We start from the raw sequence: 26,073 nt of genomic DNA on the forward strand, positions 1-26,073 counted from the left end.
TTGTTCATCACAGGGATTTTGAGTTATATTGATATACATGATGTGCACATGTGGCTGAAGAGAAGAAAGTCCTGAAAACCACACTTCTTTCTTCAAATCTCCCAAACCTTAAAATAATCTTTTCACACAGGGACAATGTGTCCCTAAGCTTTTGAACATTATGTCAACCATTTCTTTTTGTGCATGTCAATGGAATAAATAAATATAAATTATTAGTATATATTACATCAGATTTGTCTAAGTCAATTTCAAGAGAATTTAGTAGAGAAAGGCGATAGATGGCTACCGGGAAAAATAATAATAATTAGCTTGCTTTGATAACTGAAATAGTCCTTTTCTGTGCACACACATGCTGGTGGATTAAAAAACAAGGCTGAGTCATGAACAAGTCTTGCCTCTTAAATGCCTGCAGAGGGCGATATATGCTTGATGCCTGCAGAGGGCGATATATGCTTGGCAACCTAAGTTGTTCAAAGTCATCCAGCTCTGTCTAGATGGTGTAGTGGAGGCTGAGGGCTTGGACCAAAAGCTTTATACTGTATTGGAAAGTAAGGAAGTCCTAATCACAGAGTATATGTAATCAGAGTATATGTAATCAGAGTATATGTAGGCTGATCAAAAGTGTCATGTTTTGTTGTATGATTCATTGAACCCAAATGGTCAATAATGAAGGACTATATTGTGAAGCAGAATTGTTTACATTGTGAATATGTATGAGCAAGGCTCCTCGATCCTTGTTGATATAGGTGATGCAGCATTGAATACTGTTACCATTCCAGATAGCAAACCTTGAATTAGATGATTCATAACAAGCATGTGGAGAAGTACTTTACCCATTCTGTCTTCCTGCCATGTTCACTACAGCAGAAATAACTTGTGATGTCAAGTGACAATTATGATGTCATAGAGATGAGATGGTTAGCCGTTTGACCAAACTGTCATCTGTCATAATGTCACATAAAAATACCTGGCTGATACACTTGGCACATAAGTCTTGTGGGCAATGTCTGAACTGCATCTTGTCATGGAGCGGCAACGCCATCTGCGGCATTCCGCCAAAGTGGAACGTCACTTCCTGCTTCAGCACTGTACCAGAGATTTTCATCCACCATTTATTTTCCCATAGACATTTCCTAAAATGCTTATAAAAATAGTTTTACTTGTACAAACCAAATGGTTCAGATATATTTAGAAACAGGAGAGACCGCACAACATTTCACTCAGACCAAAATGTAAATTGCTGATTTAACACATTGACTGCCAGCCGTTTTTTTTTGCTGTAGGTAGCTTCTGCCAAGCCGTTTTTTGAGGATTCTGGCTCATTTTACAAGAGCCGAGGATTCTTTTCTGCTTGGAGTTTGTGAACATACAATATCTCAAAAGTACTAATAGAATGTGTACTTTCTCTGTCTAAAAGAGTTAGTTTGTAGAGTTAGTAGTTATGTAAGCATTAGCAATTGAATACAGCATGGTTTCAGCGTCAGAAAAAAGATTCAGAGATAAACGGCTTTTTGTGAAATTCGATAGAACAGTCACTTTAACCATTCATTTTGGCATCAGTAAGACCTAAACAATAGTTTTGAACAGTAATTTCCTCCATAACAGCAGGAAACTCCCCTCTGCTCAACTCCTCCCTCCGTGGGCGTTCTTCTTGGCTGCAGCGCCGTGTCACAAGCACTTTCCTACCTGTGCAAATGCACTTTCTCATACTCTCGACCTCTCAAATAAATTTCTGAATAGAAATTAAATTGCGAAAAATTAGAGCGAAAAAGAAACAAAAAAGAATGGGTTGAAAATCCCATTCTAAAAGCCTTTTATGGCTGTTTCCAATTTGGTGCTATTTTGCAAGGCAAAATCGCCTGCTGCACCACAAGCTTGTCACCGGTCTCACTGCCCCGCTGCCGCTGTGCGGCTGTGCCTGGCTGTGCCTGTCTGCGTGGCCGCTCCCCGAGGAAGCCCGGCTGGACTCGCCCGCCTCCCGGAGCCCTGGCCGAGAGCTCCGATGAAGCCCCTGCGACTCTGGTCATATTTACGCTGCGTGCCTCAAAGTGTGCTCCATCCGCAATCCACCGGGCAAGTTTGCAATCCCGCACCGCCAGCAATCACCGCGAAAACGAAAGCGCCTCCGCCAATCCATTTTCATGAGAATGGAAATGGATCACACTGCTTTTTGCTTGCCTTCCTACTTCCTTGTCGCCACTTAGTGGGTCGGTGGAATGGGTTGTACACGTTGTACACGTCCAATACTTATATAAGATATGTAAAAGGGTTAGATGCACAACCCACCGTCAAAAAAAAAAAATCGATGGCAACGACGTGTTTACACGTCGCTGGCAGTCAACAGCTGGATTCTGAAAACGTGTTAACACGTCGTTGGCAGTCAACGTGTTAAAAAATATATTTTTTCAATGTTTTCTTTTAGTTTTGGTCAGAGTAAAATGTTATATGGTCTCTCCAATTCTAAATATAGCTGAACCGTTTGGTTTGAGCAAGTAAAACTATTTTAGAAGCATTTTACGAAATGTCTATGGGAAAATAAATGGCGGATGAAAATCTCTGGTACAGTGCTGAAGCAGGAAGTGAGGTTCACTTTGGCTGCACAGCCACCGACACTCACACAACACTGGCAAAGTACGTGGGGGAGGGAGTATGATGCCAGCATGAGGTGGATAAGCTCAAAATACCATCAAGGGATCCCCCAGGCCCCAGATTATAACTGACTGAGTCTTTATCAGCATCTGCTACTCATTTTGAAAGCAATAGGTTTTGTTGACCCCCTAAACCGAGACCGAGTCAGGACCAAGAGAGACGAGACCAGGGGGGGGAGGGGGACTGAGTCAAGACCAAGACCGAGGGGGGCAGCCACTGATTGGTCAGTAGCCTAATTACCTGTATATTGGCTGGGTTTCCCAAAAGCTTCTTAGCGCTAAGAAGCTTCTTTAACCCTTCTTAAGGTCCCCTTAAGAAGCAAAGGTGTTTCCCAATTGCTTCTTAGCCTAAGATGATCTTTCGTTAGGAAGGCATGCCTTTCCCAAAAGCTTCTTAGCGCTAAGAAGCTTCTTTGACCCTTCTTAAGGCTCCCGTAAGAAGCCAACGAAGCCAACGCGTTTCCTCGATTGCTTCTTAGCCTAAAATGATCTTCCGTTAAGAAGGCTGCGTTTCCCAAAAGCTTCTTACCGCTAGATGATCTTTCGTTAAGAAGGTTTTGGAAGAAGGGTCTGGGGCATTCTTAACACCTTCTTAATGACGAAACACTGGCAGATCCAGCCGCGTCAGGCAAAAGGACATACTTGTGTTCACTGTTCCTCTTGTGTTTTCCCTTTTTCCTTTCTTTCATGCACCCTTTAGTGTTTAAAATTGGGGAACACTTGAAAATCTCCCCTGTATGTATGGTTACTTGTGTTTTTAATGTTTTACCGTAGGCTATATTCCTCTAATCAGAATGGATTCCTTTTATAATAAGAATGTTGTGGATTTATATAGCACCTTTCACAGAACCCAAGGTCGCTTAAATTCTGTAGTGTTTCTCGCAATTTTGTTGTATGCTGTGTATATAAAGCAATTTGAACTGGAGTCCATGTCTGAAATAAATAATGTTTAATAGAAGAAGTTCTTGTTTAACATGACCACGATTAGGTTATTCTACAACAGTGTTTCTCAACCACTGGGTCGTGGCGCACTGGTGGGCTCAGAGTGCCATCTAGTGGGCCGCAGAGGACCTCTCACATCGAGATGGTGGACAGCTCCAGTTAAGATGCTTCTTAAGAGCCTTCTTTAGCGATGTGTTAAGAAAGCTGTTAAGAAGGCGTTTGGGAAACACTTCTTTGGAGCCTTCTTAACTCCTTAACAAGCTTCTTAAAGCCCCATTCAGTAAGTTTTCCACTCCGCCCTCTGCGTGCATTAGTATCGATAATGATATCGCCGTTCAAAGTCAACAAAACACAGCGCCAGAAGCTCTATGTACATGTTGTGACATCGGGTACTCACCACGTGATGAAATAATAATCCATAGTTCCGTGAAACATCATTTTCGTAGCAAATCCGAATCGAGTTACTTCCTTGCTTTCCAGCAGACAGCGCTTACGCTGTACAGCGCATGCGCACATGCTTTTCTTTTTTCTTTCTTCTTGCTACGGGACGTGACAGACAAACTGCTTAGTCCCAGTGCTGGCCAATGGAGGGCGGTGTGGGATAAATAAAGACGAGGGTCTCCCTATTAAAAGTCAATCTACCATGTCCTGTTACTAAAAAGCATTTATATTACAGTAAAAAATGTCAAAAATCTTACTGATTGGGGCTTTAACTCTTAAGAAGCTTCTTTGTTTGGAAACTCAGCCATTATGTGGAGTATGCTGTTAATTAACAGAAGCATTAGTCTATAGTGGTTATGTTAAAAACCTTTATTTGAAATTCAACCACAAAATGTTCAGTTCTTTTCATTATTATTGGTTTTATTTTCTTCACTCAATGGTTTTCTTAACTTACTTTAATCGAATTTACTCAAAAAAAACAATAACAACATTAACAAGTAAAAAGCAGTAGCCTACCTCTAAATTCTATTTTTCTTTGCTGTATCTGTATCCTATTACTATTTTCTATTGCGACTGCAGGATTTTATCTACATCTATACATCTTCAAAATTTAAACAACAGCAACTTCAGAACATACAAGGAAAAAAACACATACAGAAACAAATCTGAAAAATGATTGTACAGTCTGTCTGTTGTGTGTCTGAACGCTGTCTGAGTGGCAGACAGTGGAGGTGCTCTTCAGCAGGTGGGTAGATGCAGCGGTGTTTCTTCAGACTATCCGACCGAGTGAACGTTCTCTTACAGCCAACACACCAGTAGCCTGTGCCATTGTGGATGCGTTGGTGTGATGTTAGGTTACCTAACTGCCTGAAGCTGCTCCCACATTGGTCACAACTGTAGGGTTTAGCTCCAGTGTGGATGTGTTGGTGTCTTGTTAGGTCACCTAACTGCCTGAAGCTGCTCCCACATTGGTCACAGCTGTAGGGTTTAGCTCCAGTGTGAATGTGTTGGTGTCTTGTTAGGTCACCTAACTCACTGAAGCTGCTCCCACATTGGTCACAGCTGTAGGGTTTGGCTCCAGTGTGGATGCGTTGGTGTGTTGTTAGGGTAGCTAAGTGACTGAAGCTGCTCCCACATTGGTCACAGCTGTAGGGTTTAGCTCCAGTGTGGATGCGTTGGTGTCTTGTTAGGTCACCTAACTGCCTGAAGCTGCTCCCACATTGGTCACAGCTGTAGGGTTTAGCTCCAGTGTGTATGCGTTGGTGTCTTGTTAGGGTACCTAACCGACTGAAGCTGCTCCCACATTGGTCACAGCTGTAGGGTTTAGCTCCAGTGTGAATACGTTGGTGTCTTGTTAGGGTACCTAACTCACTGAAGCTGCTCCCACATTGGTCACAGCTGTAGGGTTTAGTTCCAGTGTGAATACGTTGGTGTCTTGTTAGGTCACCTAACTGACTGAAGCTGCTCCCACATTGGTCACAGCTGTAGGGTTTAGCTCCAGTGTGAATACGTTGGTGTCTTGTTAGGTTAGCTAACTGCCTGAAGCTGCTCCCACATTGGTCACAGCTGTAGGGTTTAGTTCCAGTGTGAATACGTTGGTGTCTTGTTAGGTCACCTAACTGACTGAAGCTGCTCCCACATTGGTCACAGCTGTAGGGTTTAGTTCCAGTGTGAATACGTTGGTGTCTTGTTAGGTTAGCTAACTGACTGAAGCTGCTCCCACATTGGTCACAGCTGTAGGGTTTAGTTCCAGTGTGAATACGTTGGTGTCTTGTTAGGTTAGCTAACTCCCTGAAGCTGCTCCCACATTGGTCACAGCTGTAGGGTTTAGCTCCAGTGTGTATGCGTTGGTGTGTTTTTAGGGTAGCTAAGTGACTGAAGCTGCTCCCACATTGGTCACAGCTGTAGGGTTTAGCGCCAGTGTGAATACGTTGGTGTGTTGTTAGGTGACTTAACTGCCTGAACCTGCTCCCACATTGGTCACAGCTGTAGGGTTTCTCTCCAGTGTGGATGTGTTGGTGTGATTTTAGGTTTTGTGACCGACTGAAAGACTGCCCACACTCCTGACAGGAGTAGGGCTTCTCTCCTGAGTGAACTTTCTGATGACGCTTCAACAGATGAAGTTTTGTGAATGTTTTGTCACACTGATCACAACGATGACGTCTGGGTCCACTGGTGCCTGTCTGTTTCCATAGAGAAAGATACAAAGAAAGAATCAGGACAGAGAGACTGTGTGTGTGTGTGTTTGTGTGTGTGTGTGTGTGTGTGTGTGTGTGTGTGTGTGTGTGTGTGTTGCAACCTCAGTGATATGTTTTCTCACCTCTCCTGAAGGATTCATCTTGACAGTGTTCCTCTCCTCCTCTGCCAGATGTCTCTCTTCCTGCCAATCAGCTCTGACATGATCAAAACAGATGGTAAGACAGGGAACGCCCACACAAAGAAACAACAATAATAATAATCATGTGTTGATCACTGACTGTTGTACGGTTGGACATGGTTGTTTGTCCTGTTGCACTCTAGGGGAGAGCAGAGCAAGGAACTAACCATTCTATACTAAAATGGATATTAGTGTGAGGGGTATACTGTATATACCACTCCCATAACATGTGTGTATCACTTAGGGTGTCGAGTCATAGTCGATTTTTTTATTTGTCTTTATTGAGTGTTCCAAAACTGCATGTTTAACTAAGAATAGGCTAATGATTATTCCCACTCACCACTTATTTAATGTGGTTACTAATTACTTTGTGGTCAAAAGTTTGGAAGGAACAATGCATGTTGGGAGATATGCAAATGTTTTTGTCCAATGGGTCCAATAGACTACTTGCACAACTCCACTACTTCCTGAAATGAATAGGGCAGTTTGGTTTCCTGTCCTACACTATTGGATGAACTGATTAATGTCAGGTGTGCCTGACTGCTGCAGTCACAACAACAGTGATCAGTACTTGCATTGTCAGGTTATCAGTTAAAGTGTGTTTACTTGTCAGTAGTATCACGTATCAGAGGCTTAATATCAGAGCAGCATCTAGCCGCAGTAGAACAATGACAAAGAAGCGTTTTCAGAGTGGCGCACAGAAGAAAAAGAGGAAATTGGAAGAGGCGAAGTTTAATGAAAGTTTGCCCAAGCTGACAAAATTCTTCTTCAAAAAAAGCCACCGACTTGATGGAGGACGAGGAGCAGCGAGCAGCTGGAACCTTAATTGAAGCAGTACCAGGTGAGCGTGAGCTAGCTAACAACAACGCTACTCCCTGTGATCTACTGACCTGCTGCCTGGCTGTGAAGCTGTAACCTGCTCTCCCTGTGATCTACTGACCTGCTGCCTGGCTGTGATTGTTAACAGCTAAATTCCAGCACACACAGTAAGTTAAGTATACAGTTGTACACTAATCTTTCCATCTTATAGACGGTTTTCACCAGAGCTCAACCCCACAGCACTTCCTTTTTCTCAGCATTCGGCAAACTGCAGAAATATTCACTCGACAAAGTTACTTTTGTTTTCGCTGCTCAGCTGTATAGACGGTTTTCACGGAATGGTCAGTCCTGCACTTGAATGTTTTTTTTTCTTTTATGTCCATAGCAAACACTGCAACAGGAAGTGAGCGGGGGTTCAATTTAGAATGTTTTTGTTGTCAAGTTAAAACCGTCTATAGACGAGACAAAAGGGTTTACATTGCAAATGTTTCTAGTTTTTCAATGAGATCTTTTTCAGTGGAAGTTATCTCTCTCCTCCTTAAGTTATTTACTTGTCCCCTTCTCTTCTCTCTCTTCCAATGTCTCTCTTCCAATGTCTCTCTCCAGGTTGTTCCAACATCCCAACATCATCATGATGACCTGACTGCCTGTGGCTGTGATGTGGTGATCATCTGAGTGTGTGGTGTGATCTGTGAGCATTTGATATTAATTAAAGGCTATATACTTACAGTATATTACTATTGCCACATTGTCTTCTTCTAACTGACTGGTTATTCTGGTGACTATTCTGGTCAAGTTCTTCAGGTAGAACAGTAAGAGTTCTTATTTATGTGTCCTCTAGTTCTGGGGCTGAAAAGAGCTGCCCCCAAGTAGTTTTTGTTCACGAGCTTTAAGCAACAAACAAAAATAGGGGGGGGGGGGGGCTCACACATTGATCTTCACCTGGAGCCTCCAGATGTCTAGAACCGCCACTGCTCGCAGGGCTGCCATGCAGGCAGTGTAAACGCATGCATCGTAAAGTCCTGTACACCAGTGTTCCTTCCTTATGTAGTAAAGCAGTTCACTGAACAGGCAACCTGTCAATCATGCCCAAAACATAGTATTTTCTTTCGTCTACCGGTATTTGACTCTAATATAATATATAATATAACTCACTAAACGAGTGAGTTATAGAACTCACTCGTTTAGTGAGTTATATAACTCACCAAAACTGTGTTTTGAACCAGGCTGTAAACATGTTTAATCCTGTTGTAAAGACAGGCATTTGAACATGGGGGTGAACAGGGACTGACTCGCTTTTGGAGCCAGCCTCACATCATGGCCATTTGAGTACCTACAGATTTCATCACTTCCGCATAGCTTCATCTGTCCAAGTCTGAGCTTGCTGCCTGCTAAAAACATGCTAGAAGATTGTCACCTTCAACAGGATACTAGAAATATCATTTCTAGACCTGCCACAAGATAGAGTACTGTACTGTGGCTGATCCTGCTGCCTGTGCTCACATAAAAGATGAAAATCATAAAGCACAAACCACAACACTTACAGTAACGTTGCTTCTGCTGCTGGAGTTCTGTCTCCACGGCACCTCTGAGATCCAACTCTACAAGATACAGATTCATTTAGATTAGATTAGCCTATTGTCTCCCTTAGGATACATTTGTCTTTATTTTATGTTGTGTTAATTATGTGAGTGTATTGTTTGATGTCAGTACAATCATTCATTATTATTATTATTATTATTATTACACTACATTCATAGCCTAATTTAATAAGTATTTAGGTACATGTATTTTATACATGGTGAGAACCAGTGTTGGGCAAGTTATGTTCAAAATGTAATATACTACATATTACTAGTTACTTTCATTTGAAAGTAATAAGTTACTTTACAATAGTACTGTCTGTGTAGAGTAACTCGTTACTTATTACACTACTTTTGCATTACTTTTACCAAAACAACAGCAGCAGCAGAATGACATTGCTGGCCAGGAACCATCCCGAAAAATCATTTCAACCGCCTTGAAGTCAGTGTAAACAATCCAACATTCTAAATGTTATTATTTTCCTTTGTTATTGTCATCTATAGTGGTACAATTTGTAACTTGAGTTACTTGACAAAGTAACTGGTATAATATTACTGAAATCCTATAAGTAATAAGTGATATTACTGAGTTACTGCTAAAAGTAATATATTACATGTAATATGTTACTTCTGTAATGAGTTACCTCCAACACTGATGAGAACACATTTTCAACATGGATGAACAAACAAGTACTGTATACAAAAACATTACAAAATGCGGAACCCCGCGGCAGTATGAGTTGTGCCAAACAAACGTTAATATCTCAAAAACTATACACCACATCGCTTCTATTTTTACATTCTGAGTGAGAGCAGAATTAGCTCAAGAGTTTGATGACTATGCATGTCGTGTTAAAGTTGTGTCAACTACTACTTACTGAGATTATTCATTCGCTCCAGAGTTGAACTTCTTCCTGGTTTCAAAACAAGCGTGTGGTTGAACTTCTTCCTGGTTTCAACACAATGTCCCCTCTCTCTCTCTCTCTCTCTCTCTCTCTCTCTCTCTCTCTCTCTCTCTCTCTCTCTCTCTCTCTCTCACTGTCTCTCTCTCTCTCTCTCTCTCTCTCTCTCTCTCTCTCTCATCATCCTTCTTCTTTCAAGTTTGCAGCAGTATATTATCAGAGAGGCAATATGAAACTTCTAGTATGAGTTTGGCGTCATGGTCTCACCATATATGGCAGACTGTACTTAGGCTATATTTGGGCTATTTGCAATATTTTCTACCCTCCTTTCTTTTGATATAGTTAGTAGAATCACATCAGACCACTCTGTGGGAGAGAGGTATAGCCTACATTTAGGTTACTAGACAAATAACATGATAAAAAAAAAGGGGGGGGGGGTTGTTCGGTCTTGATTTAGGTTTTTTAATTTTTTTAATTTTTTAATTTGTATTATATTTTAGTGCAAGTATGCAGCACAGCGGTCACATCAAGTGGAAGACAAACTAATACAGAAAAACAATCACAAATTATGAAGTGCAAAATATAAAGTCCTTTAAAGTGACATGATGGAGGCAGGGTGGGCAGGTTGGGGGGAGGGAGTGATAAAGTCCTTTGTGGAGCTTTCAGGTGTCGTTGAAGAGACAGATGGCAGTTGGGTAGAAGCTGTCCATGTGATGAGAGGTTTTAGTACCACCAGACCTCAGTCTCATGCCAAGGGGGAGAGCCTTAAAGAGTTTATGACCTGGGTGGGAGGGGTCGGCCATGACTTTCTGACACCGCTTCAGCATCCTAGCAGTGTGTAGGACAGGTCCTGAAGCGATGGCAGGCTGCATCCGACCACCTTTTCAGCACGGTGGATGATGCGCTGCAGTCTGGAGATGGAGGAGGTGAGGGTGGACTCGACGGTGGAGGTGTAGAAAAGCACTATAGACCTCAGAGACCTTTGACCTGGTACATAAGACAAACAAAGGTTGTGAACCACTGGACTAACCGATGAATCGTTGCAGCTCTACAAGCTGGAGAGGATGAGGAGAGGGACTGGGATGAAGAGGAGGCTGAGAAGCAGCAGGACCAGAGTATACAGAGGTTCACCAACAATGCTGCGCAGCTGACGGATCAATATATCTGTGCTGTCAACAATCTGATTCGCCAGCACGGAGCTCCGCCCCCCGATGTGTGGTTCCTGTATTGCCCCGCCCACCAGCAGACACAAGGCGTTACCTGGCCTACCTGCACCAGCTGGACCTGCTGAGTCGAGACCTGGGACCTACGCTGCTCATCCACGGGCTAACTCCTGTGGTCACTACTGACCTCTAGTCTTTTACTATCAAAACTGTATCCATTATTGACCTTAACTGTATCCATTATTGACCATGGTCCCGTATTGTTCGTCCATGGGATTATGCCTGTCATCACCAATGGTTCTCAGTTCTTTAGCTGACCTTTAACCTTTCACAGACCAGTCTAAGACCTGGGACACGCACTGCAACAGTCCATCTTTACACTTGACTAACACAACTTTCCTACATGATGTGCTCTCCATATGCTACCAAGACACGGCCACACATCGGAAATCAATGAATGACGTGGACATAATGATCTCACATTTTCACATGGGACATCTAGGATTTGGGTGAATTTGTGCATCTCACTGTTTTGAGGCTGGTTGTTCATCACAGGGATTTGGAGTTATATCGATATACATGATGTGCACATGTGGGTGAAGAGAAGAAAGTCCTGAAAACCACACTTCTTTCTTCAAATCTTCCAAACCTTAAAATAATCTTTTCACACAGGGACCATGTGTCCCTAAGCTTTTGAACATTATGTCAACCATTTCTTTTTGTGCATGTCAATGGAATAAATAAATATAAATTATTGGTATATATTAGTGTCCTTAGAGAGAGATTGGCGTCAGCGGAGGACCAAAATGCGAGACTCATTAGCCAATGAACAGCCAGGAAGGGGTCTCGCGCTACTTTCTTGCATGCTAAAACAAAGCTGATAATGTACAATTTGATTCAAGGGGGGAAAACCCCTTTCAGAGTACAACACAAACTGTCTATTTTGCTGCAACTCGACAGTGCTGCCTTATCCAGGACCTTACTTCCTGGAACTCTTGAGAGTAAAAAACTGGTCCATTGGAGTGAATGGAGATGTTGGGACTCTTCTATCTACATGGCTCTGGTATATTATATATATTACATCAGATTTGTCTAATACAATTTCAAGAGAATTTAGTAGAGAAAGGCGGTAGATGGCTACCGGGGAAAAAGCAATAATTAGCTTGCTTTGATAACTGAAATAGTCCTTTTCTGTGCACACACATGCTGGTGGATTAAAAAACAAGGCTGAGTCATGAACAAGTCTTGCCTCTTAAATACCTGCAGAGGGTGATATGGTGGCCGTTTTCTTGTTTCCACATTCCTAGGCCACCTAATCTGCAGAGAATCTTGTTTTGACTCGTGTTCTTAAAATCCACTTTTCTTGCAAAAACCCAAGTGTAATTACAAGTCCAGGCAGAGAAACGTTGAACATGAACATTTATTTTCAGTTGCAAGTATGGTCCATTACCACAAAAATATATTCTACAAAAAGTAAATAAACACGTATGGTTACTCTAAATCAGTCTACACGTTCTACATGGTCTACATGGTCAAAAACTTGTTGCGATGTTATCTGCTGCAGATTTCCTGCTGTTCTGGCTTGTCTGAGCACATGGCTCCTCACCCCCTCTGCCCATGCGCAACAAAACAGCCCCACAGTGCCACCCACTGTCGCAAATAATAACTGTAATAGGCATATGACATTACAACTAGAGTAAATTACTCTTGAACATAGCATTTAATTAGAACAAAAACTAACTATTATGAATCAAATATTAGCATGCATAATACGTGGTTAAATGGCACTCACAGGTGATATATGCCTGCAGAGGGCGATATATGCCTGCAGAGGGCGATATATGCCTGCAGGGGGCGATATATGCCTCTTAAATGCCTGCAGAGGGTGATATATGCCTGCAGAGGGCGATATATGCTTGATGTCTGCAGAGGGCGATATATGCTTGATGCCTGCAGAGGGCGATATATGCCTGCAGAGGGCGATATATGCCTCTTAAATGCCTGCAGAGGGCGATATATATGCCTGCAGAGGGCGATATATGCTTGATGCCTGCAGAGGGCGATATATGCTTGATGCCTGCAGAGGGCGATATATGCCTGCAGAGGGCGATATATGCCTCTTAAATGCCTGCAGAGGGTGATATATGCCTGCAGAGGGCGATATATGCTTGATGTCTGCAGAGGGCGATATATGCTTCTTAAATGCCTGCAGAGGGCGATATATGCTTCTTAAATGCCTGCAGAGGGCGATATATGCTTCTTAAATGCCTGCAGAGGGCAATATATGCTTGATGCCTGCAGAGGGCGATATATGCCTGCAGAGGGCGATATATGCTTGATGCCTACAGAGGGCGATATATGCTTCTTAAATGCCTGCAGAGGGTGATATATGCCTGCAGAGGGCGATATATGCTTGATGTCTGCAGAGGGCGATATATGCTTCTTAAATGCCTGCAGAGGGCGATATATGCTTCTTAAATGCCTGCAGAGGGCGATATATGCTTCTTAAATGCCTGCAGAGGGCAATATATGCTTGATGCCTGCAGAGGGCGATATATGCCTGCAGAGGGCGATATATGCTTGATGCCTGCAGAGGGCGATATATGCTTCTTAAATGCCTGCAGAGGGCGATATATGCTTGATGCCTGCAGAGGGCGATATATGCTTGGCAACCTAAGTTGTTCAAAGTCATCCAGCTCTGTCTAGATGGTGTAGTGGAGGCTGAGGGCTTGGACCAAAAGCTTTATACTGTAGTGGAAACTGCGAAAGTAAGAAAGTCCTAATCACAGAGTATATGTAATCAGAGTATATGTAATCAGAGTATATGTAGGCTGATGAAAAGTGTCATGTTTTGTTGTATGACCTTTGACCCCATGCTGGCCTGAGTTTGCTGCAACATCGTGTTTCCCAACTGTGTTCATTTCTCCCAAATGGTCAATAATGAAGGACTATATTGTGAAGCAGAATTGTTTACATTGTGAATATGTATGAGCAAGGCTCCTCGATCCTTGTTGATATGATGCAGCATTGAATACTGTTACCATTCCAGATAGCAAACCTTGAATTAGATGATTCATAACAAGCATGTGGATAAGTACTTTACCCATTCTGTCTTCCTGCCATGTTCAGTACAGCAGAAATACCTTGTGATGTCAAGTGACAATTATGATGTCATAGAGATGAGATGGTTAGACGTTTGACCAAACTGTCATCTGTCATAATGTCACATAAAAATACCTGGCTGACACACTTGGCACATAAGTCTTGTGGGCAATGTCTGAACTGCATCTTGTCATGGAGAGGCAACGCCATCTGCGGCATTCCTCATGTTTGCGGCTGAATTCCATGACTGTAAAGAGCCAAAGTGGAACGTCACTTCCTGCTTCAGCACTGTACCAGAGATTTTCATCCGCCATTTATTTTCCCATAGACATTTCCTAAAATGCGTATAAAAATAGTTTTACTTGTACAAACCAAATGGTTCAGAGAAACAGGAGAGACCGCATAACATTTCACTCGGACCAAAACGTAAATTGCGGATTTATTTTTTTATTTTTTTCGATGTTTTCTTTTAGTTTTGGTCCGAGTGAAATGTTATATGGTCTCCCCCGATTCTAAATATAGGTGAACCGTTTGGTTTGACCAAGTAAAACTATTTTAGGAGCATTTTACGAAATGTCTATGGGAAAATAAATGGTGGATGAAAATCTCTGGTACAGTGCTGAAGCAGGAAGTGACGTTCACTTTGGCTCTTTATAGCACAGCCACCGACACTCACACAACACTGGTAAAGTGTGTGTGGGAGGGAGTATGATGCCAGCATGAGGTGGATAAGCTCAAAATACCATCAAGGGATCCCCCAGGCCCCAGATTATAACTGACTGAGTCTTTATCAGCATCTGCTACTCATTTTGAAAGTAATAGGTTTTGTTGAACCCCTAAACCGAGAAAGAGTCAGGACCAAGAGAGACCGAGACCGGGGGGGGGGGGACTGAGTCAAGACCAAGACCGAGGGGTGCAGCCACTGATTGGTCAGTTACAGTAGCCTATGTAATTACCTGTATGATGATACAGTACTGTATATGATATTATGTGGAGTATGCTGTTAATTAACAGAAGCATTACTCTATAGTGGTTATGTTAAAACCTTTATTTGAAATTCAACCACAAAATGTTCAGTTCTTTTAATTATTATTGGTTTTATTTTCTTCACTCACTGGTTTTCTTAACTTACTTTAATCGAATTTACTAAAAACATTTTCTTTTTTTAAACAATAACAACAAGTAAAAGGCAGTACCTCTATATTCAATTTTTCTTTGCTGTATCTGTATCCTATTACTATTTTCTACTGCGACTGCAGGATTTTATCTACATCTATACATCTTCAAAATTTAAACAACAGCAACTTCAGAACATACAAGGAAAAAAACAGACATACAGAAACAAATCTGAAAACTGATTGTACAGTCTGTCTGTTGTGTGTCTGAACGCTGTCTGAGTGGCAGACAGTGGAGGTGCTCTTCAGCAGGTGGTTAGATGCAGCGGTGTTTCTTCAGACTATCAGACCGAGTGAACGTTCTCTTACAGCCATCACACCAGTAGCCTGTTCCATTGTGGATGCGTTGGTGTGTTGTTAGGTTACCTAACTGCCTGAAGCTGCTCCCACATTGGTCACAGCTGTAGGGTTTAGCTCCAGTGTGTATGCTTTGGTGTGTTGTTAGGGTACCTAACTGACTGAAGCTGCTCCCACATTGGTCACAGCTGTAGGGTTTTGCTCCAGTGTGAATGCGTTGGTGTGTTGTTAGGGCACTTAAGTGCCTGAAGCTGCTCCCACATTGGTCACAGCTGTAGGGTTTAGCTCCAGTGTGTATGCGTTGGTGTGTTGTTAGGGCACCTAAGTGCCTGAAGCTGCTCCCACATTGGTCACAGCTGTAGGGTTTAGCTCCAGTGTGTATGCGTTGGTGTGTTGTTAGGGCACCTAAATTCCTGAAGCTGCTCCCACATTGGTCACAGCTGTAGGGTTTAGCTCCAGTGTGTATGCGTTGGTGTCTTGTTAGGTTACCTAACTGACTGAAGCTGCTCCCACATTGGTCACAGCTGTAGGGTTTAGCTCCAGTGTGTATGCGTTGGTGTGTTGTTAGGGCACCTAACTGACTGAAGCAGCTCCCACATTGGTCACAGCTGTAGGGTTTAGCTCCAGTGTGTATGCTTTGGTGTGTTGTTAGGGCACCTAAGTGCCTGAAGCTGCTCCCACATTGGTCACAGCTGTAGGGTTTAGCTCCAGTGTGTATGCGTTGGTGTGTTGTTAGGGCACCTAACTGACTGAAGCTGCTCCCACATTGGTCACAGCTGTAGGGTTTAGCTCCAGTGTGTATGCGTTGGTGTGTTGTTAGGGCACTTAACTGACTGAAGCTGCTCCCACATTGGTCACAGCTGTAGGGTTTAGCTCCAGTGTGTATGCGTTGGTGTGTTGTTAGGGTAGCTAAGTGACTGAAGCTGCTCCCACATTGGTCACAGCTGTAGGGTTTAGCTCCAGTTTGTATGCGTTGGTGTGTTGTTAGGTGACCTAACCGACTGAAGCTGCTCCCACATTGGTCACAGCTGTAGGGCTTTTCTCCTGAGTGAACTTTCTGATGATGCTTCAACAGATGAAGTTTTGTGAATGTTTTGTCACACTGATCACAACGATGACGTCTGGGTCCACTGGTGCCTGTCTGTTTCCATAGAGAAACATACAAAGAAAGAATCAGGACAGAGACTGTGTGTGTGTGTGTGTGTGTGTGTGTGTGTGTGTGTGTGTGTGTGTGTGTGTGTGTGTGTGTGTGTGTGTGTGTGTGTTGCAACATCAGTGATATGTTTTCTCACCTCTCCTGAAGGATTCATCTTGACAGTGTTCCTTTCCTCCTCTGCCAGATGTCTCTCTTCCTGCCAATCAGCTCTGACATGATCAAAACAGACGGTAAGACAGGGAACGCCCACACAAAGAAACAACAACAACAACAACTAATGTGTTGATGTGTTTGTAAACACTTGCAAATTAATTTTGAAGATATTGATTTTAGCTCTAGTTGCGGAAGGTGAAACGTCACTGTCTACAACAATGTTTTGGTTAGTGGTCTCTTTATGCTCTTCTAGTTAAGCTGTGGGCGAGGCAATTCTGTGATTTCTTGTAAATAAGTAATTTGTGGTCTTGAATGCATATAAAAACTCTGCGTTGCGTAATTTTGACAACCGGGTAGAGGATGGTGTTACTCGCAGGGCTGCCATGCAGGCAGTGTAAACGCATGCATCGTAAAGTCCTGTACACCAGTGTTCCTTCCTTATGTAGTAAAGCAGTTCACTGGACAGGCAACCTGTCAATCATGCCCAAAACATAGTATTTTCTTTTGTCTACCGGTATTTGACTCTAATATAATATATAATATAACTCACTAAACAAGTGAGTTATAGAACTCACTCGTTTAGTGAGTTATATAACTCACCAAACCAGGCCGTAAACATGTTTAATCCTGTTGTAAACACAGGCATTTTAACATGGGGGTAAACAGGGACTGACTCGCTTTTGGAGCCAGCCTCACATCATGGCCATTTGAGTAACTACAGATTTCATCACTTCCGCATAGCTTCATCTGTCCAAGTCTGAGCTTGCTGCCTGCTAAAAACATGCTAGAAGATTGTCACCTTCAACAGTATACTAGAAATATCATTTCTAGACCTGCCACAAGATAGAGTACTGTACTGTGGCTGATCCTGCTGCCTGTGCTCACATAAAAGATGAAAATCATAAAGCACAAACCACAACACTTACAGTAATGTTGCTTCTGCTGCTGGAGTTCTGTCTCCACGGCACCTCTGAGATCCAACTCTACAAGATACAAATTCATTTAGATTAGATTAGCCTATTGTCTCCCTTAGGATACATTTGTCTTTATTTTATGTTGTGTTAATTATGTGAGTGTATTGTTTGATGTCAGTACAATCATTCATTATTATTATTATTACACTACATGCATAGCCTAATTGAATAAGTATTTAGGTACATGTATTTTATACATGGTGAGAACCAGTGTGGGGCAAGTTACTTTCAAAATGTAATATACTACATATTACTAGTTACTTTCATTTTAAAGTAATAAGTTACTTTACAATAGTTCTGTCTGTGTAGAGTAAGTCGTTACTTATTACACTACTTTTGCATTACTTTCACCAAAACAATAGCAACAGCAGAATGACATCGCCGCCCCGGAACCATCCCAAAAAATCATTTCAACTGCCTTGAAGTCAGTGTAAACAATCCAACATTCTAAATGTTATTATTTTCCTTTGTTATTGTCATCTATAGTGGTTATTTGCATAAAAACACACAGTTTGATTAGGAAATGATTGTAACCTTTTTAAATATGTGCTTTGATTAAAAAATAAATAAATTTGGAACTTGAGTTACCTGACAAAGTAACTGGTATAATATTACTGAAATCCTATAAGTAATAAGTTATATTACTGAGTTACTGCTAAAAGTAATATATTACATGTAATATGTTACTTCTGTAATGAGTTACCTCCAACACTGGTGAGAACACATTTTCAACATGGATGAACAAACAAGTACTGTATACAAAAACATTACAAAATGCGGAAGCCTAGCTGCGGCAGTATGAGTTGTGCCAAACAAACGTTAATATCTCAAAAACTATACACCACATCGCTTATATTTTGACATTCTGAGTGAGAGCAGAATTAGCTCAAGAGTTTGATGACTATGCATGTCGTGTTCAAGTTGTGTCAACTACTACTTACTGAGATTATTCATTTGCTCCAGAGTTGAACTTCTTCCTGGTTTCAACACAAGCGTGTGGTGGTTCTCTCTCTCTCTCTCTGTCTCTCTCTCTCTCTCTCTCTCTCTCTCTCTCTCTCTCTCTCTCTCTCTCTCTCTCTCTCTCTCTCTCTCTCTCTCTCTCTCTCTCTCTCTCATCCTCCTCCTTCTTTCAAGTTTGCAGCAGTATAGACGATACTAGTGGACGATCCCTAGTCTGAAGTCATATCTTACAGGATGTGCACATTTTATTATCACAGAGGCAATATATAACTTCTAGTATGAGTTTGGCATCATGGTCTCACCATATATGGCAGACTTAGGCTATAATGGGGCTATTTGCGATATTTTCTACCCTCCTTTCTTTTGATATAGTTAGTAGAATCACATCAGACCACTCTGTGGAAGAGAGGTATAGCCTACATTTAGGATACTAGACAAATAACATGATAGATGAAAAAAAGGGGGGGGGGGTTTGTTCAGTCTTGATTTGCGTTTTTAAATTTTTAAATTTGTATTATATTTTAGTGCAAGTATGCAGCACAGCGGTCACATCAAGTGGAAGACAAACTAATACAGAAAAACAATCACAAATTATGAAGTGCAAAATATAAAGTCCTTTAAAGTGAAATGATGGGGGCAGGGTGGGCGGGTTGGGGGGGTTGAGTTTACTATCAAAACTGTATCGATTATTGACCTTAACTGTATCCGTTATTGACCATGGTCCTGTATTGTTCGTCCATGGGATTATGCCTGTCATCACCAATTAGAGAAAAAAACCGGCCTGTTTGTCGACGGGCTACAGATGACGCAAAGTACAAGTGGGGGTATGCTTGGTGTCCAAACTGCAGTATAGAGGAAAAGAGGACACCGTACCCAGACCTGAGTTTTATGTGTGTGTAGTCATGTTTATAGTCATGATGTCGGGGGACTCAATATAGATAAATTGATTTATTCTATTATGCAAAGCCAATGAGTCCTCTATAAGTTTTTAGCTCTTTTTGCAACTGCTGCGCCTGTTGCTTAATGCACTTTTTATACTCTTTTTTAAATTTTGTTGTGATGCTTTTACATGTAAATGTCCATTTTATTTTCCTGTCATCCATTTTATGTGAAGCACTTTGAATTGCCTCTGTGTATGAAATGTGCTATACAAATAAACTTGACTTGACCAATGGTTCTCAGTTCTTTAGCTGACCTTTAACCTTTCACAGACCAGTCTAAGACCTGGGACTCGCACTGCAACAGTCCATCTTTACACTTGACTAACACAACTTTCCTACATGATGTGCTCTCCATATGCTACCAAGACACGGCCACACATCGGAAATCAATGAATGACGTGGACATAATGATCTCACATTTTCACATGGGACATCTAGGATTTGGGTGAATTTGTGCATCTCACTGTTTTGAGGCTGGTTGTTCATCACAGGGATTTGGAGTTATATTGATATACATGATGTGCACATGTGGGTGAAGAGAAGAACGTCCTGAAAACCACACTATTTTCTTCAAATCTTCCAACCCTTAAAATAATCTTTTCACACAGGGACAATGTGTCCTCCCTAAGCTTTTGAACATTATGTCAACCATTTCTTTTTGTGCATGCCAATGGAATAAATAAATATAAGTTATTGGTATATATTAGTGTCCTCTAGAGAGAGAGTGGCGTCAGCGGAGGACCAAAATGCGAGACTCATTAGCCAATGAACAGCCAGGAAGGGGTCTCGCGCTACTTTCTTGCATGCTAAAACAAAGCTGATAATGTACAATTTGATTCAAGGGGGGGGGGGGGGGTAAACCCTTTCAGAGTACAACACAAACTGTCTATTTTGCTGCAACTCGACAGTGCTGCTTAATCCAGGACCTTACTTCCTGGAACTCTTGAGAGTAAAAAAAACTGGTCCATTGGAGTGAATGGAGATGTCGGGACTCTTCCATCTACATGGCTCTGGTATATATTACGTCAGATTTGTCTAATACAATTTCAAGAGAATTTAGTAGAGAAAGGCGGTAGATGGCTCCCGGGGAAAAAAGCAATAATTAGCTTGCTTTGATAACTGAAATAGTCATTTTCTGTGCACACACATGCTGGTGGATTAAAAAACAAGGCTGAGTCATGAACAAGTCTTGCCTCTTAAATGCCTGCAGAGAGCGATATATGCTTGATGCCTGCAGAGGGCGATATATGCTTGATGCCTGCAGAGGGCGATATATGCTTGGCAACCGAGGTTGTTCAAAGTCATCCATCCAGCTCTGTCTAGATGGTGTAGTGGAGGCTGAGGGCTTGGACCAAAAGCTTTATATAGTGGAAACTGTGAAAGTAAGAAAGTCCTAATCACAGAGTATATGTAATCAGAGTATATGTAGGCTGATCAAAAGTGTCATGTTTTGTTGTATGACCTTTGACCCCATGCTGGCCTGAGTTTGCTGCAACATCGTGTTTCCCAACTGTGTTCATTTATCCCAAATGGTCAATAATGAAGGACTATATTGTGAAGCAGAATTGTTGACATTGTGAATATGTATGAGCAAGGCTCCTCGATCCTTGTTGATATAGGTGATGCAGCATTGAATACTGTTACCATTCCAGATAGCAAACCTTGAATTAGATGATTCATAACAAGCATGTGGAGAAGTACTTTACCCATTCTGTCTTCCTGCCATGTTCACTACAGCAGAAATACCTTGTGATGTCAAGTGACAATTATGATGTCATAGAGATGAGATGGTTAGCCGTTTGACCAAACTGTCATCTGTCATAATGTCACATAAAAATACCTGGCTGACACCCTTGACACATAAGTCTTGTGGGCAATGTCTGAACTGCATCTTGTCATGGAGAGGCAACGCCATCTGCGGCATTCCTCATGTTTGCGGCTGAATTCCATGACTGTAGAGAGCCAAAGTGGAATGTCACTTCCTGCTTCAGCACTGTACCAGAGATTTTCATCCACCATTTATTTTCCCATAGACATTTCCTTAAAATGCTTATAAAAAATAGTTTTACTTGTTCAAACCAAATGGTTCAGATATATTTAGAAACAGGAGAGACCGCATAACATTTCACTCGGAAAAAAAACCTAAATTGCGGATTTCAAAAACATATTTTTTCGATGTTTTCTTTTAGTTTTGGTCCGAGTGAAATGTTATATGGTCTCCCCCGATTCTAAATATAGCTGAACCGTTTGGTTTGACCAAGTAAAACTATTTTAGAAGCATTTTACGAAATGTCTATGGGAAAGTAAATGGCGGATAAAAATCTCTGGTACAGTGCTGAAGCAGGAAGTGACGTTCACTTTGGCTGCACAGCCACCGACACTCACACAACACTGGCAAAGTGTGTGTGGGAGGGAGTATGATGCCAGCATGAGGCGGATAAGCTCAAAATACCCAGGCCCCAGATTATAACTGACTGAGTCTTTATCAGCATCTGCTACTCATTTTGAAAGCAATAGGTTTTGTTGACCCCCTGGAGTATCCTGTTGATTGACAGAAGCATTAGTCTATAGTGGTTATGTTAAAACCTTTATTTGAAATTCAACCACAAAATGTTCAGTTCTTTTAATTATTATTGGTTTTCTTTTCTTCACTCAATGGTTTTCTTAACTTACTTTAATCGAATTTACTCAAAAAAAACAATAACAACATTAACAAGTAAAAAGCAGTAGCCTACCTCTAAATTCTATTTTTCTTTGCTGTATCTGTATCCTATTACTATTTTCTATTGCGACTGCAGGATTTTATCTACATCTATACATCTTCAAAATGTAAACAACAGCAACTTCAGAACATACAAGGAAAAAAACACATACAGAAACAAATCTGAAAAATGATTGTACAGTCTGTCTGTTGTGTGTCTGAACGCTGTCTGAGTGGCAGACAGTGGAGGTGCTCTTCAGCAGGTGGGTAGATGCAGCGGTGTTTCTTCAGACTATCAGACCGAGTGAACGTTCTCTTACAGCCAACACACCAGTAGCCTGTGCCATTGTGGATGCGTTGGTGTGATGTTAGGTTACCTAACTGCCTGAAGCTGCTCCCACATTGGTCACAACTGTAGGGTTTAGCTCCAGTGTGAATGTGTTGGTGTCTTGTTAGGTCACCTAACTGCCTGAAGCTGCTCCCACATTGGTCACAGCTGTAGGGTTTAGCTCCAGTGTGAATGTGTTGGTGTCTTGTTAGGTCACCTAACTCACTGAAGCTGCTCCCACATTGGTCACAGCTGTAGGGTTTGGCTCCAGTGTGGATGCGTTGGTGTGTTGTTAGGGTAGCTAAGTGACTGAAGCTGCTCCCACATTGGTCACAGCTGTAGGGTTTAGCTCCAGTGTGGATGCGTTGGTGTCTTGTTAGGTCACCTAACTGCCTGAAGCTGCTCCCACATTGGTCACAGCTGTAGGGTTTAGCTCCAGTGTGTATGCGTTGGTGTCTTGTTAGGGTACCTAACCGACTGAAGCTGCTCCCACATTGGTCACAGCTGTAGGGTTTAGCTCCAGTGTGAATACGTTGGTGTCTTGTTAGGGTACCTAACTCACTGAAGCTGCTCCCACATTGGTCACAGCTGTAGGGTTTAGTTCCAGTGTGAATACGTTGGTGTCTTGTTAGGTCACCTAACTGACTGAAGCTGCTCCCACATTGGTCACAGCTGTAGGGTTTAGCTCCAGTGTGAATATGTTGGTGTCTTGTTAGGTTAGCTAACTGCCTGAAGCTGCTCCCACATTGGTCACAGCTGTAGGGTTTAGTTCCAGTGTGAATACGTTGGTGTCTTGTTAGGTCACCTAACTGACTGAAGCTGCTCCCACATTGGTCACAGCTGTAGGGTTTAGTTCCAGTGTGAATACGTTGGTGTCTTGTTAGGTTAGCTAACTGACTGAAGCTGCTCCCACATTGGTCACAGCTGTAGGGTTTAGTTCCAGTGTGAATACGTTGGTGTCTTGTTAGGTTAGCTAACTCCCTGAAGCTGCTCCCACATTGGTCACAGCTGTAGGGTTTAGCTCCAGTGTGTATGCGTTGGTGTGTTTTTAGGGTAGCTAAGTGACTGAAGCTGCTCCCACATTGGTCACAGCTGTAGGGTTTAGCGCCAGTGTGAATACGTTGGTGTGTTGTTAGGTGACTTAACTGCCTGAACCTGCTCCCACATTGGTCACAGCTGTAGGGTTTCTCTCCAGTGTGGATGTGTTGGTGTGATTTTAGGTTTTGTGACCGACTGAAAGACTGCCCACACTCCTGACAGGAGTAGGGCTTCTCTCCTGAGTGAACTTTCTGATGACGCTTCAACAGATGAAGTTTTGTGAATGTTTTGTCACACTGATCACAATGATGACGTCTGGGTCCACTGGTGCCTGTCTGTTTCCATAGAGAAAGATACAAAGAAAGAATCAGGACAGAGAGACTGTGTGTGTGTGTGTGTGTGTGTGTGTGTGTGTGTGTGTGTTGCAACCTCAGTGATATTTTTTCTCACCTCTCCTGAAGGATTCATCTTGACAGTGTTCCTCTCCTCCTCTGCCAGATGTCTCTCTTCCTGCCAATCAGCTCTGACATGATCAAAACAGATGGTAAGACAGGGAACGCCCACACAAAGAAACAACAATAATAATAATCATGTGTTGATCACTGACTCTGTTGTACGGTTGGACATGGTTGTTTGTCCTGTTGCACTCTAGGGGAGAGCAGAGCAAGGAACTAACCATTCTATACTAAAATGTATATTAGTGTGAGGGGTATACTGTATATACCACTCCCATAACATGTGTGTATCACTTAGGGTGTCGAGTCATAGTCGATTTTTTTATTTGTCTTTATTGAGTGTTCCAAAACTGCATGTTTAACTAAGAATAGGCTAATGATTATTCCCACTCACCACTTATTTAATGTGGTTACTAATTACTTTGTGGTCAAAAGTTTGGAAGGAACAATGCATGTTGGGAGATATGCAAATGTTTTTGTCCAATGGGTCCAATAGACTACTTGCACAACTCCACTACTTCCTGAAATGAATAGGGCAGTTTGGTTTCCTGTCCTACACTATTGGATGAACTGATTAATGTCAGGTGTGCCTGACTGCTGCAGTCACAACAACAGTGATCAGTACTTGCATTGTCAGGTTATCAGTTCAAGTGTGTTTACTTGTCAGTAGTATCACGTATCAGAGGCTTTATATCAGAGCAGCATCTAGCCGCAGTAGAACAATGACAAAGAAGCGTTTTCAGAGTGGCGCACAGAAGAAAAAGAGGAAATTGGAAGAGGCGAAGTTTAATGAAAGTTTGCCCAAGCTGACAAAATTCCTCTTCAAAAAAAGCCACCGACTTGATGGAGGACGAGGAGCAGCGAGCAGCTGGAACCTTAATTGAAGCAGTACCAGCCAGGTGAGCGTGAGCTAGCTAACAACAACGCTACTCCCTGTGATCTGCTGCCTGGCTGTGAAGCTGTAACCTGCTCTCCCTGTGATCTACTGACCTGCTGCCTGGCTGTGAAGCTGTAACCTGCTCTCCCTGTGATCTACTGACCTGCTGCCTGGCTGTGAAGCTGTAACCTGTGATCTACTGACCTGCTGCCTGGCTGTGAAGCTGTAACCTGCTCTCCATGTGATCTACTGACCTGCTGCCTGGCTGTGAGGATGTAACCTGCTCTCCCTGTGATCTACTGTACTGCTGCCTGGCTGTGATTGTTAACAGCTAAACTCCAGCACACACAGTAAGTTAAGTATACAGTTGTACACTAATCTTTCCATCTTATAGACGAGACAAAAGGGTTTACATTGCAAATGTTTCTAGTTATTCAATGAGATCTTTTTCAGTGGAAGTCATCTCTCTCCTCCTTAAGTTATTTACTTGTCCCCTTCTCTTCTTCTCTTCTTCTCTCTCTTCCAATGTCTCTCTCCAGGTTGTTCCAACAACATCCCAACATCATCATGATGACCTGACTGGCTGTGGCTGTGATGTGGTGATCATCTGAGTGTGTGGTGTGATCTGTGAGCATTTGATATTAATTAAAGGCTATATACTTACAGTATATTACTATTGCCACATTGTCTTCTTCTAACTGACTGGTTATTCTGGTGACTATTCTGGTCAAGTTCTTCAGGTAGAACAGTAAGAGTTCTTATTTATGTGTCCTCTAGTTCTGGGGCTGAAAAGAGCTGCCCCCAAGTAGTTTTTGTTCACGAGCTTTAAGCAACAAACAAAAATAGGGGGGGGGGGGGGCTCACACATTGATCTTCACCTGGAGCCTCCAGATGTCTAGAACCGCCACTGCTCGCAGGGCTGCCATGCAGGCAGTGTAAACGCATGCATCGTAAAGTCCTGTACACCAGTGTTCCTTCCTTATGTAGTAAAGCAGTTCACTGGACAGGCAACCTGTCAATCATGCCCAAAACATAGTATTT

At 42.3% G+C, this 26,073-nt stretch overlaps 2 long non-coding RNA genes across 2 annotated transcripts; one reads left to right on the forward strand and one right to left on the reverse strand.

Moving 5' to 3' along the window:
• Window positions 1–5,442: 5,442 nt before the first annotated feature.
• On the reverse strand, window positions 5,443–9,751 carry LOC310771599. The gene is made up of 4 exons (XR_014552447.1): window positions 9,689–9,751; window positions 8,772–8,828; window positions 6,352–6,424; window positions 5,443–6,214 (listed from the first exon to the last, which is right to left on the reverse strand). It is a non-coding gene; the product is annotated as an uncharacterized lncRNA (long non-coding RNA).
• On the forward strand, window positions 7,322–25,282 carry LOC310771600. The gene is made up of 3 exons (XR_014552448.1): window positions 7,322–7,394; window positions 7,834–7,918; window positions 25,115–25,282. It is a non-coding gene; the product is annotated as an uncharacterized lncRNA (long non-coding RNA).
• The last annotated feature ends 791 nt before the right edge of the window (window positions 25,283–26,073 follow it).

Source organism: Poromitra crassiceps, assembly GCF_964638095.1.
Source record: "Poromitra crassiceps genome assembly, contig: HAP1_SCAFFOLD_861, whole genome shotgun sequence".
NCBI classification, from domain to species: Eukaryota; Metazoa; Chordata; class Actinopteri; order Beryciformes; family Melamphaidae; genus Poromitra; species Poromitra crassiceps.